At 44.8% G+C, this 10,246-nt stretch overlaps 1 protein-coding gene across 3 annotated transcripts in view; it reads left to right on the top strand.

The window, feature by feature from the left end:
- The window catches only part of LOC131136498 (retinoic acid receptor gamma-A), a 64,134-nt gene that overhangs the window by 3,244 nt on the left and 50,644 nt on the right, over positions 1–10,246 (top strand). For all 3 annotated transcript variants that reach the window (XM_058083384.1, XM_058083383.1, XM_058083382.1), the window contains exons 3-4: positions 1,118–1,284; positions 1,375–1,465. The gene's annotated coding sequence lies outside the window, so the exon portion shown is untranslated. The remainder of the gene's footprint in view (positions 1–1,117; positions 1,285–1,374; positions 1,466–10,246) is intronic.

Genomic DNA, 10,246 nt, shown 5'->3' with positions numbered 1-10,246 from the left:
AGCCATAAATCAGTCATGAAGCTGATGTATCAGGGTATGCAGGAGTGTGGCAATAATGTCGTATTTATTAGTAAACAGTGTGGCTAGCCCTGTGGCGGCTTTTTTTTTAGCAGCACTTCACGGTCGTAGTGATGCCATAGTTGTTTACAAGTGAACACTGTTGCCGACCCCTCAGAAAGAAAAGTAGCTATTGGCTGCCCTAGAAGTCGCTAGATGATGTCATTTGCTAATTTGCATATCGTTTGCATATGACGTAAGATATGCTGGAGGAAAAAAAATCTCTAGGAGAGACAAAAAAAGTGAGCAAAAACACGTTAATTATGTTTAGAATTACAAATGAGCTTCATTCTTAGTTTGTTCATTAAAAATTGGTAGAAATATGTAACAATGAAATCATTTTAATATTTTATCTCGGCTAAAGCCTCTCATAATCCAGACAGTGTATTAATAATAATAGATCTGGACTCCGGCTCCAACTTTTAATTCTACTTGTTTAATGTATTCCACCCATGGCCCGCCTCCACGCACACCCACGCGGCTGTGGGTAATAATTAATAATAATTAAATAATTAAATAAAAAAATTATTTTTTTTTTATTTTTTTTATTTTGATGGTAAGTAGCTTGAGCATTTTAGCATTTTCTACAGCATCTGCAACGTCTAATGTGGCTACTAATTGTTGTGAGAAATGGCTTTTAGCAACCCCCTATTAGCTTGGGGGAGGGCAGAAAGCTTATCTGGCTTACAGCCACGCCCGTATAAGGAAGTCCACTCCTCTGTGACATCACAAAGGTGCACTTTTACCACGCCTTTTGAAACCCAGTGTTTTGGGCCATTTGAAACTTCTTTCAGGACTCAACATTCTAACTACATTTATAGGTCAGAAAAGTATAATAGATCCCCTTTAATGCCTTACAAATGAGAAGAATCTCTAACAAGACCTCAAAAAGTAACTAGATCTCTTTCTAGTCGCCTTTGAGAAAATATGTCGCTAAGATGGTTTGGAGTGGCAACGCTGTAGTGATGTGTCTTTCGCGAACGAATCGGCTATAAGAGCCGGCTCTTTGAAATGAACAACAGAAGGTAGACTAAGACTGACAAAGTCTGTTTGTTTTCAGCTTTCAGCACAAGGCAGCACCCCGTCTCGCCGCTAGGGGGAGCCACCTGGCCAGGAATGTACCACCTCGGTGCCTCTCATCGACGTCCCTGAAGCTGCACCGGACTCGGTGAGGGACTGGCAACAAACGAGGGGAATCGAACAAACGACTCCATGATATATGAGACGGTAAGGGCAAACGGTGTGATCTTTACAAGCAGATTGACTCGTTTACTCGCCCGAAGATCGTCTGTGACTTTGTTTTTGTCTCCTTCGCAGTCGAGTCTGCTGTCTCCTGTCAGTCACCGCTCGGAGTCCGAAACTTGTGGAGAATGTTGAAAGCGACACACAGCTGCAGGCGGGGGAAAAGGTAGGCTTGAATACGACACCCAAACGATAGCCGGGTTAATTAAACGCGTCACGGAATAGTACGCGACGACGCCGCTTTTTAAGCTGGGTGTGTGTTTACCGTAATAAATGTGTCAGAGCCGCGCACTCATCTGAAGAACACGTCCTGGCAGGGCACAGGATAATGACAGGCTGCACCGAGTGTTTTGGGGGGAAGAAGCGGCTGCCAACACACCTGCGAAGCACCGGCTCGCCCTAGGCTCCAAAGGCGGTTTTCGTCACCGTCCTTATGTCTGTCTGCTTGCCTGCCAGCCCCCCCCTCCCCTCCCCCGCTGAAAAACAGCATAGACCAGCATGGAAATGATGCTGGTCAGTTATGCTGGTTATAGCTCAGACCAGCTTAGACCAGCACCATTTCCATGCTGGTCTACGCTGGAGGACTCGATAATGATGCTGGTCCACCAGCATGGTCTTTTCTTTAAAAGGAACTTATTGCTTTTCCCTTTTTGCTGACTTATAAATCTAGTTATAATGTTGTATTGTCGTCTTAAAGGGGAACTGCACTTTTTTTTTTTTTTTTAGAATTTTACCCATCATTCCCAATCCTTATGTGAGGATTGGGAATGAGGGGCAAATGTAACAAGGATAATGAGGTTGCACATTTGGAAATGAGCCATGAAAGAAGTCAGGGATGGTTCCGAATGCTCGGTTTCAGGTCGTTTTTTCTAACATCGGTGACATTTGTGATGTCACAGTGTGCTGACAGTGAGTATAAAAAAAAGGTTGATTGATAGACTTCCTTTATTGTCATTGCACAATATCACTGCAGTGAAATTGCCAAGGAAATGTCGTATAATAATAAATAATAATAATAATAATGTGGTGAATAAATAGATGACATCAAATATGTCATTGCACAAATAATTTAAATTATATAAAAAATATAATAATTTTTTATATTTTAAAAAATATAAAAGTTTTGCGTATGCGTGTGGGAAGGTATAGAGGGGCTTATTAAAATTAAAATTAACGTTGAAATTATGAGATATGAGATAAAAAGTTTAGATTTGAGTTTTTATCTCATAATTATGATTTTTTTATTTCATAATTTTGACTTTTTAACTCATAATTATGACTTTATTTCATAATGTCAACTTTCTTATCTCATAATTTTGACTTTTTGTGTCATAATAATGGCTTTTTATCTCATATCTCATAATTATGACTTACCATTGGGATAAAGTATTTTTTTCAGTAACGGAAACAGGCTTCCATACATTCTTAATGTATGTATTTGTTATGCGTATTTATTAAATGTCGGCTTACCCTTATTAAAACTTAGTTTTCTTTGTTTTATAGTATCATATATGACAGAAAGAAATGTAATATTTTCATATGCTTTGCTTTCATCATCATCCCAGCATGCCACCCTGGTGATCAGGCTACTAGTACAGCTTCCTCCATCCAAATGGTGGGGGTGGGGCAGGGGGGGTTCACATTACTTGCTGAATGTGGCCTTTAAGTGAGTTATGATTTTTGATCTACTTGAGTTTATTCCAGTTTGTTTAGATTAGCTAGCAGGCTATCTATCCGTAAAGACAAAGCTTTGTGTTGTTAGTTATGAGTATTAAGCGATATGTAATCTACTTCCATATAGTATCTTGTGTTTTGTTAGGCTTTTCCCCATTTTTGCTGGGATTTTGTATTTTTTTTCCTCCATCAGACCCCGTGATGAACAGCAGAAATGTGAATAAAATCAGGCCGCCATAGAACAAACTATTTACTTTATATACGTAGCAAGCGCTCGTGCCAAAAGCAAAAGCACCTTTTCGCCGCCGTGGTGTTCAATGCCCAGCTTTCTCACAAGGGCAGTTTTATGCATAGGGAAGGAGGCATGGAAAAGAAGACCTTTCCCTTTGAGCTCACAGATTTGCAGTAATTACAGAATCACTTCCATATGTGGCTCTCTGGCTGCCTTCTCGCTACCCCCACCCCCACCCCCCCTCTTTTCCACTTCTTCTTACATTTGTATTCTTCCTTTATTCCCTACTTTTGCTGTTTTTATTTAGTTTGGCTCCCCTTCATGCACTCTGAGCATTTTTTGTCAAACCGCAGCTTAAACAAAGTTTATGGTAATCAGAACATTCTGATATTTTTGGCCACGACTGGACTTTTTTCGGTGGTGGAATTAACCACGGTTGCCAAAAATATGTGTGAAAGAGGAGCGAGAGGGAAGCGAGACGCGGACAGACGTGGAGAAGGGAAATGCTGAAAATACGAAAATATGAAGAAGAAGAAGAAGGAGGAAAGGAAAGAATGGGAGCTCAGTGAAGAATTTGCAAGGCCGGAGCGGAGCGTGAAGGAAGGAGGGATAGGTGGAACAAAAAACGAGGCAGAGGGAAAGGGAGTGCTGGAGTAATGCTTTTTGACGGAGGTGGGTTCAAGATGGGTTCATGGTGACATCATGGCTGATTTCTCAGGAAAGTGTAGATGGGAGAGACGTTCACCTTTCATTGGACACACATGTCGGGGAACAGCGCTCGTTTGTCGGCGCACACTGGTAGCTGTGTCCGCAACCTCTGCGTGCACCCCAAAATTATGCATTTTTTTTTTTTCCGCTGTAGTAAAAGAAGCTTCCAAGCTTTGTGCTCGTTTGTTTCTTCTTGAAGACTACGTTGTGGAACCAACCTGCACCCGTAACGCACAAAACGTTTCTGCTTTGTCGCGAGTAAGTCATTCTGCTACGAGTGTTCCACTGTTTACTTCAAGTGAATGCACTTTTCCTGGCAGGGATGGCTCCGAATGCTCGGTTTCAGGTGGTTTTTTTCTAACTGGTGACATTTGTGATGTCACAGTGTGCTGACAGTGAGTATAAAAAAAAAAGTTGAAATTATGAGATTCATTCATTTTTACCGCGGGGGGTGCTGGAGCCTATCCCAGAGGCGGGGTACACCCTGGACTGGTCGCCAGCCAATCCCAGGGCACATATAGACAAACAACCATTCACACTCACATTCATACCTATGGACAATTTGGAGTGGCTAATTAACCTAGCATGTTTTTGGAATTTTGAAATTGAACCCTGGTCTCCTAGCTGTGAGGTCTGCGCGCTAACCACTCAACCGCCGTGCCGCCCGAGTTCCATGTCATTCCATGCAATAAAAAAAAACAAACAAAAAAAAAACCTTAAACTGTATTAAGGAAAGCAGGAAGTGAACAAATGTAACAGTTAGTGCTTGTAAAACTGTGAACTGATTATTATATAGCAAATCTAACCACTCGACCGCCGTGCCGCCCGAAATTATGAGATATGAGATCAAAAGTTTAGATTTGAGGTTTTTATATCATAATTATGATTTTTTTTATTTAATAATTTTGACTTTTTCGCTCATAATTTTGACTTTTTAACTCATAATTGTGACTTTTTATTTAATAATTTCAATTTTCTTATCTCATAATTTTGACTTTTTATGTCATAATCATGGCTTTTTTATGTCATATCTCATAATTATGACTTATATATTGGGGTAAAGTTTTTTTTCAGTGACGGAAACAGGCTTCCATACGCATATTTGTTATGCGTATTAATTAAATGTCGGCTAACCCTTATTAAAACTTAGTTTTATTTGTTCTATAGTATTGTACATAATATTACATAATATTGTATGTAATATTTTCACGTGTTTTGCTTTCATTATTATCATTATCATTACACTACTTGCTGAATGTTGCCTTTAAGTGAGTTATGATTTTTGATCTACTTGAGTTTATTCCAGTTTGTTTAGATTAGCTAGCAGACTATATATCTGTAAAGACAAAGTACTTTGTGTACTTTGTGCACTGTGTGTACTTGAAAAAAAGTGAATGCACTTTTCCTGGCAGGATGAATGACCGCCTTCATTTCGTGGGATGTGCGTTTAAGTCTGCGACCACGAACGCGTGTATTTGCGTGCGCGTGTGCGCTAATGAGGGCGCGCTACCAAACATGACATAACATTCATCCGAATGCGGAGAAATAGCCGTCTCAATGCAGGCAGGCAGGCGTCTTATTACTGATTAAAACCTGCTGCCACGGGGCCCCCGCGCCCCCCTCCACGCTCGCCCCCAACAGCCCCGCCTTCCTCCTCCGTGCTATCCCCCGCCCCTTTCTGTCACGCCGTACCAGCTATCATCTTTGCAGCACTTTTGTCTTCTTGTGTGAAACCAGCTGACCTCACTTCCTCTCTTTGTTGCCCGCTTCGTCGCCACTCTTTGCTCTTTCCTCGTTTGCCTCTGCGCCCGGCGAGCCCCGAGCCTTTGCTAGCTTGCTGCGTGAATGCAAATATGTTAAGTGGAAACACACGACTGGCTCTTATGAATATTTCATTCCTTCATAAACACATGGCGTGGAGCTGCACGAGCGCCTCGCACGACTCCAAGCGTGCCACACGAATCCGTGTTAAGGAACGCCGTCCTCTCCAGTCGGCTTTTAAGCGTGCCGTGGTCGGGATTGATGCGGAAGCAGGCGCGTTATGATGTCACCGCTTGAAGTTAATGACAACCCGAACGGAGGGGCCAATAGGCCGTGTTTCCAGTGGTGCCCGGAGAGGGAGATAGCACCCTGATCTGTCTTCATTATCCCGGCGTTCCGCAGCCTCCCAGACACAATGATCATAAATCTCCGCCTGGAGCACACTTCACTGACACTGAAACACAAACACTAGTGACCTCTGACCCTCTCGCTGCTACCGCCTGCACGCGCTCGGCCGTGCCGTGCAGCAGACGCTAACGCACATCCGAGTTTCGAGCTGTTGAACGCAACACACTGATGCTATCCTCGCTTTAGTCTCACGACTAATACGCTTAGTCCATAAAGCTCCCGTAGCGCTATTTACCTTCTTGCTACGTGTTACGCAATTGCTGATTTAGTACTGCTATATCAACAGCTAAGGGATTTCTCTTAGCTTCAGTGGCTCATGAGCGACACATAAATCAAATGTCAACGAGATAAGGCTCGCCTCGACTAAGATGGCCACTTCCTGAATATAAGCTCTCTGCAAAAGGCAGCCGCGCCTCTCACCGCCTCGCCGTTTGGTCACCCTCATTTTGTATGAGCATATCGATATGAAAATGTATAAAAGAAGCAACATTTGATATGCATACATGAGTGTACTTGTGTCGGTCTTTTACTTCGTTAGTCCACTTACCAGGACTGGCAAGTGAAAGCCGTGTTAGGGGAAATAATTAGCATAAATCTCAGAATGTGAGCTAGTTGAGGGATCATATGCCCGAGGCGGCATCGTATTAGATGAGGGTTCCCATGAAGTAATTATAGAAATACAGGCTTTGTATATTCTCTATATATATAAAAAAATTGCAGTACATTTAGCAAATGAAGTGTACTTTTATAGTTATTACCTCATATCCATATCGCCACACAATAAGTTACGTTGTACAAAAAGTGCCATATTTATTTTAAACATCTTGGGCTCTAATTTTGTGGCGCAGCATGGCGCAGCCCACGCAGTGGTAATTTGGTCCGGCGCACAGTGATGCGCAGCCAATTCGACAGACTGGACTGCGTCGAGATTTTGTGACAAATCAGTGCGCCAGAGGTGCGCTGAAAGCACGGCAGCTCCGTCCTGGTTTATTCTCGGCACAGGCGAAGCGCACCCTGCACAGTGGTAATTTGGTCCGGCGCACAGTGATGCGCAGACAATTCGTCAGACTGGACATGCGTCGAGATTTTGTGACAAATCAGTGCGCCAGAGGTGCGCTGAAAGCACGGCAGCGCCGTCCTGGTTTATTCTCGGCACAGGCGAAGCGCACCCTGCACAGTGGTAATTTGGTCCGGCGCACAGTGATGCGCAGCCAATTCGGTAGACTGGACTGCGTCGAGATTTTGTGACAAATCAGTGCGCCAGAGGTGCGCTGAAAGCACGGCAGCGCCGTCCTGGTTTATTCTCGGCGCAGGCGAAGCGCACCCTGCACAGTGGTAATTTGGTCCGGCGCACAGTGATGCGCAGACAATTCGTCAGACTGGACATGCGTCGAGATTTTGTGACAAATCAGTGCGCCAGAGGTGCGCTGAAAGCACGGCAGCTCCGTCCTGGTTCATTCTCGGCACAGGTGAAGCGCACCCTGCACAGTGGTAATTTGGTCCGACGCACAGTGATGCGCAGACAATTCAGTAGACTGGACATGCGTCGAGATTTTGTGACAAATCAGTGCGCCAGAGGTGCGCTGAAAGCACGGCAGCTCCAAGCGCACCCTGCGCAGTGGTAATTTGGCTGACAGGGCACGAAAGGAAGACAAAGGTTCTCCTATTTTGCGATGTAGAGCAGGAATGCCGGTGGAAAACAAACACGATGCCTGGATTAGCCTGCTGCTGTTTTTAATATAACTGTCAGGAACTGATGACGTGGCTTCTCATGCGCAGTCCAATCCTGCGCATTCAAAGGCAATGAGAGGCGTTCATTTGAATGCCTTCTCTCCTCCCTCTTTGGCACTCGCGCTGGTGAGAGGGACGGGGGCGCGGGTGCGCCGCGCTGCGCCTGACTGCGCTGCGCCTGACTGCGCTGCGCCTGACTGCGCTGCGCCTGACTGCGCTGCGCCTGACTGCGCTGCGCCTGACTGCGCTGCGCCTGACTGCGCTGCGCCTGACTCACGCTGCTCACGGAAAAAAAAGGTGACTGACCAATCAGATGGCCTTTAAGATACCTAAGGAAGTTTGTGGTGATGCAAATTTTTTTTTGCTACAGTAGACATTATATTTAGTGTGCTCTCCATTGTGGCTGCATTAATGCATTAATGTTACATATGATAATGTAAAAGACACTATGACTATTTTCTTAACGTTAATGCCAAACAAACATAATCAATCTTTGGATCAAGTCATTATGTACCGACAGTGAAGAGAATAAAGAATTTTATTTTTAAAAGTGGACCTGCGCTGAGTAAAGGTGCCATTTTAGGTGTGCCTTCTTCTCATACTAGCTCCGAGGTGCTCCTTTTATAAAGCAAAACCGCTTGAGAAACATTACATTCAGAAAAGCAGGGCACACGCCCAGAACCACAAACACATAAACAGATCTGAAACATATGATCTCATATGGCGAGAGGGGCACACTCAGGGGCACGCCCAAAGCTGTCGCTGCCGCTGCCGCCGCCGCCGCCATCTCATACACAACTTCCCCTTCAAACCGACGAGCCACCATTTCGCTGGAGCAACCGAAGCCATTTCGTTTCACAAAAGCCATCTCGAGCTTGACAAAATATTTCCAACTGCACAATGTTTGGCAGGATGTGGACAGATGTTGCATACCCCCCCCAAAAAACGCATTCGGAGCCAAATTCTGGCTTTAATTTATCCTCGGTAAGAGCAGAATGTTTTCACTTTTACATCTCCATTCAGTCCCGGTCGCTTCCCAACTCTTTCTCCGATATCGAGTCCAACCTGCACAAGTATGGTGATGACGGTGGTGATTTATGAAGCGCCACGGCGACATTGTCGTACCGCCAAAGTGAAAGTAAGGCATTTACTTGTGCGGAGCAGGTAGAGGTGAAACGTGCCGTGACAATTTGATAAATGATTGACTATTGATTCAACGACGTAGATCTGCCATGTAAACACTCACCTGGCTAAGATCAGAATATGACTGGTGGTGCTCGGGATCTTCTAACATCCTCTTCAGCAGTCACAATCTGACTTGTATAAATTATTTCTAGGTAAACGTGGACAGACTTACCGTTTAAAACGTTTCCTAAAAACAGATTTTTTACATATTAATCTGATAATTTATCACCCGGGACTGCACGGTGGTCGAGTGGTTAGCGCATAGACCTCACAGCTAGGAGACCAGGGTTCAATTCCACCCTCGGCCATCTCTGTGTGGAGTTTGCATGTTCTCCCCGTGCATGCGTGGGTTTTCTCCCACATTCCAAAAAACATGCTAGGTTAATTAGCCACTCCAAATTGTCCATAGCTATGAATGTGAGTGTGAATGGTTGTTTGTCTATATGTGCCCTGTGATTGGCTGGCGATCAGTCCAGGGTGTACCCCGCTTCTCTCGCCCGAAGACAGCTGGGATGTTCTATGCTCAGTACATTTGGCTGAGTGAACATCCAGCAGCAACACGTATTTCCCTTTCCCATGACTACTAGTTTACTAGCACCCTCGGCCATCTCTGTGTGGAGTTTGCATGTTCTCCCCGTGCATGCGTGGGTTTTCTCCGGGTACTCCGGTTTCCTCCCACATTCCAAAAAACATGCTAGGCTAATTAATTAGCAACTCCAAATTGTCCATAGCTATGAATGTGAGTGTGAATGGTTGTTTGTCTATATGTGCCCTGGGATTGGCTGGCGATCAGTCCAGGGTGTACCCCGCTTCTCTCGCCCGAAGACAGCTGGGATAGGCTCCAGCACCCCCCGCGCGACCCTCGTGAGAATAAGCAGTAGAAAATGAATGAATGTTCTCGGTAATGTTCTATGCTCAGTACATTTGGCTGAGTGAACATCCAGCAGCAACACGTAGTATTTCCCTTTCCCATGACTACTAGTTTACTAGCACCCTCGACCATCTCTGTGTGGAGTTTGCATGTTCTCCCCGTGCATGCGTGGGTTTTCTCCGGGTACTCCGGTTTCCTCCCACATTCCAAAAACATGCTAGGCTAATTAATTAGCAACTCCAAATTGTCCATAGCTATGAATGTGAGTGCCCTGTGATTGGCTGGTGATCAGTCCAGGGTGTACCCTGCTTCTCTCGCCCGAAGACAGCTGGGATAGGCTCCAGCACCCCCCGCGCGACCCTCGTGAGAATAAGCGG

Source organism: Doryrhamphus excisus, chromosome 10, assembly GCF_030265055.1.
Source record: "Doryrhamphus excisus isolate RoL2022-K1 chromosome 10, RoL_Dexc_1.0, whole genome shotgun sequence".
NCBI lineage: Eukaryota > Metazoa > Chordata > Actinopteri > Syngnathiformes > Syngnathidae > Doryrhamphus > Doryrhamphus excisus.
This window is presented reverse-complemented; position numbering and strand designations above follow the sequence as displayed.